This window comes from Mastomys coucha, unplaced genomic scaffold (genome assembly GCF_008632895.1).
Source record: "Mastomys coucha isolate ucsf_1 unplaced genomic scaffold, UCSF_Mcou_1 pScaffold1, whole genome shotgun sequence".
NCBI lineage: Eukaryota > Metazoa > Chordata > Mammalia > Rodentia > Muridae > Mastomys > Mastomys coucha.
The window spans coordinates 77,779,030-77,782,792 of NW_022196891.1; positions in this window are offsets into that span (position 1 = coordinate 77,779,030).

Below are 3,763 nucleotides of genomic sequence, written 5' to 3' on the forward strand. Positions count from 1 at the left end.
CAGCTCTTCCAACAGTCGGAAATTTCGAGGGACTTTTACTCCCGAGCCTGTGGTGGCTGCCATCTTGCATCGCTGTCGCTCCTAATTCTACATTCTTACTCCTAAATCTTACATAGCCCATCACCAGCCCTAATTCTACATACTTACTCCTATCTCCACATACTGACTCTCTCTCCAGCCCCCAGCCCTTGTGGGTTAAATACTTTCCCTGGTCCCAATCAGCATCAGCTATGTGTCAAAGTATAATAGGCTGTGGGAAAATCATACCAGCTTGCATCACAAACTGGAGGCACTCAGCTTCTCCAACTAAGGGCTTGATTATCTCAATGCTCTCTGCTCTGGCCGGAGACCAGGTGTTCAATATATATGTATATAGGGTGGCAGCTGCAGCTCCCCACAGACAACTTGTGGCATTGGGTTCTCTTCTAGGGTGTGGTTCCATTTATTTCTAGTAAGTATTTGGGTCCTACTCTCTTTCCTCCCTTCCTCTTTCCCCATCTCCTTCTAACCTCCATCCTTTCCTTTAGTGATGGAAGTAGGAATGATAGAGGTAGGACATGACCTTTACAGATACAGTTTTGGGGGGGCACTCTGCCACAGAGCCACATAGCTCAACCTCACACTAGCTTTGAGCTGTTTGTTGCTAAGATCAAGGGAGGGGAACTCTTGTAAAAGATGACCAAGAAGGGACATCGCTAGCAGAATTTATTAAGAAAGAGGGAGATTAAAACACTGAAGTGTCCTCTTAGCTGAAAGCTTCTCTGTGGGGCAGAGTGCCATGGAAGGACCTGTATTGCCAATCACATCAGCGGTAGCATCAGAGTCCAGGGAAGAAAAAGAGAGGGCCATAGAGGACTGAGAGGACATCACTGTCTATGTGAAAAGTACAAGAGTCGAATGTCAAGCCGGACCATAGTGTCACACGCCTTTAATCCCACTACTCAGGATGCAGAGGCAGGTGGGTGTCTGTGAGTTCGAGGCCAGCCTGCTCTACAAAGCAAGTTCCAAGATGGCCAGGGCTACACAGAAACCCTGTCTCGAAAAACAACAAGAAACCCACTCCTATCCCCTCCAAAGTGGAATCTTTACCTCAGACTGTAGTATCAAATGGATTAAGTCCTTAAATGAAATACCAAAGACAAACCATAAAACCTCTAAGGATGTCAGGTGTGGTGGAGCATACCTTTAATCCCAGTTTGAGGCCAGCCTGGTCTACAGAGAGAATTCCAGGCCAACCAGGGTTACATAGTGAGATCCTTTCTCAGGAAAAAAAAAGGGGGGGCTACAGTGTGTCACAGAAGGAGTATTTCTGGAGCCCCCAGAGTTGTCCTAAGAACCTATAGGTAGACAAGGAAGGTTGGGGAAAGACGAGAGTGTGGGAGGAATCAAGGTTGGGAAAGCAAAGATGTGCAGGTGTGACTGATCCAAGGATGAGACAGAAGCCCTGTATGGAGTATAGTTGAAGTACAGGGTCTGATGAAGGAGCCTAGTGAAGACTGGGACACAGCAGAAGAGCTTCAAGTTTCCCCTTGATTCACAGGTTCAAGGGTAGTGGTGGGACTTCACTGAGGCCGGAGGCCAGCATGCCTGAGACCAGTGTCAGCCCTGGAGAAGCGGGGTGTGATGGGCCTGTGCTCTGGGGAATCCCTGGTCTTCACTTCATCTTTGATTTCTGAGTCCTGGAATCACAGGTGGGGAGTCATCCCCGCTTGGCATTTATGTGGGTCCCAGGGACCCAGACTTCAGGCTTTATGCTTGTGTGCTAAGCCTTTTAACTACTTTGCCATCTCCTCAGCCCTCAAATATCTTTTCATTACAAAACATTTACATTAACTTGTGCATATCTGTGTATGAGCTTGGGTATGGCATGCATGTGGACGTCACAAGACAGCTTGTCGCAGCGGTTAGGTTTCTCTCTCCACCCTCTGAGTCCGGGGGATGGACTTGACTGGGAGTGTCTTTACCTACTACGACATCTCTCTTACCCTGCCTTCAGATTTCTCAATGAAACAAACTGCTTGACGGCGTTGGTGAGAACAACGATAAAAGAATATTTTTGTAGGCTAGAGTTTTGTTATAAGGTAAACTCTACGGAATCCACCCTGAAGGGGGCGCTTGCTGGCAGTACAAAAAGGCAGGCATGGGGTTCTGTGTTCAGCCTTGGCTGTGGGTCCAGTTTTGATCGCGGCTGGGCTCTCCCCTGGGCTCCTTTTCTGCCCCCCCTTTCCCAGCATGAGTGCTTAAACACAGCCAGCCCTTTTCTACCTCTGTTTCCACCTCACCCTTGATGGGGCCTGTGGTTTTCCATCCAATAAGAGAAGGACAGTGGAGTTTTGCTTTCCCTGACAGCCAAACATCTTGGGGCTTGCTCCAGGCTCCGCCTCCCACATGTCCGCCGCCAGTGTGGACTCCTAGCCTGTTCTCCAGATGTCGGGAGTTTTTTTTTTTTGTTTTTTTTTTTTCCTTCCCATTAGTCGACCTCATTGTTTCTAGGGCTGAAGCCATCCTATAAGACCGCAGTTGCCAATTTGGGAGTTGATGGCAGTTTTGCATTTGTGGCACTAGAGGAGTCAGCATGTCCCATTTGTCCTTTGTCACAAAAATGATATTAAGTGCATTTCCTTCCCGCTGAGCCTGAACATGGCTGGAAACACAGAAGAGTGCCTGGCATGTCACACATGGACACAACCTGAAGAGTCACTGCTTTAGGAACTGCCAGTTCTGCTTCCTGGTCTTGCAGAACAACACGCTATTTGGCTCCAGGTTGCCACACAGACACTGTCTGTGCTGTCATTTCCTGGCAGTGAACAATCTCTCCGCATTGCTTCAGGATCCCATCGTCTCTCTCTCCTGGCAGCTGAACCGGTCCTTAAAAAGCAGATGTACAGCTGGAGTCGTCCTTTTGGGAACACAGGCAGGAACAAAGCCAGTGTGGCTTATCTGAAAGAGCGCCAAGGGTGGTTCTAGGAGCACAGAACACAGCTGCACGGTTTTGGCAATTGAGGAACTGCTCCCTCCCACCCCCCACTAACTTGTCACAACCATGCAAGTGCCTTCCTGTCATTTCTTCATCTGAAACCATGAGATGGGGGGAAGGTGGCAGGGGTGGCTTTCCTTTTACACAATCACTTCACAAGCCTCACCCTATAGCACTGATCACTGGATATGACAACACAGGTCTAGCAGCAAAGCTAACCAGTTGTTTCTAGCTCTTTCCTCAGCATGTATCATGTTCTTGGCCACGCCTTTCACCTATGAAGTCTCACTCTCATTATTTACATATTTACATGAATTTATAGGCACCAATTCAAATTGGTTTCTGTATCCTCTGAGTAGAATGTCCAAAGTTAGTGGAAAATATGTTTCTTTAGATGCACACCAGGAATAATTGTTAGATAGTAATCCATCAAACAGCCAACTAATATTTATGTAACATCTATTTTGTGTATTTCATGGTGTAAGGAGTTCACTGTGAAGATTTAACAGATTATAGATTGCTCAGGTTTGTGTCCTTGAAAAGGTAATAATGGTTATTTCATATTTTAAATGACAAATGCTTGCTCATTACTTAGGCCTTCATAACAGATTTAAATATAAAGAGTGAACTCATAGAGACATTAGGTTTGGAGAGTAGTAGATAGTTGTAATAAATGATGTGGACTGTTAGAAGGAAATGCTTCTGAAACCTTCCAGCTAGCTGAGGGGTTTGCAGCCCCTTAGGACGAACAACAATATGAACGAACTAGTACCCTCAGAGCTCCCA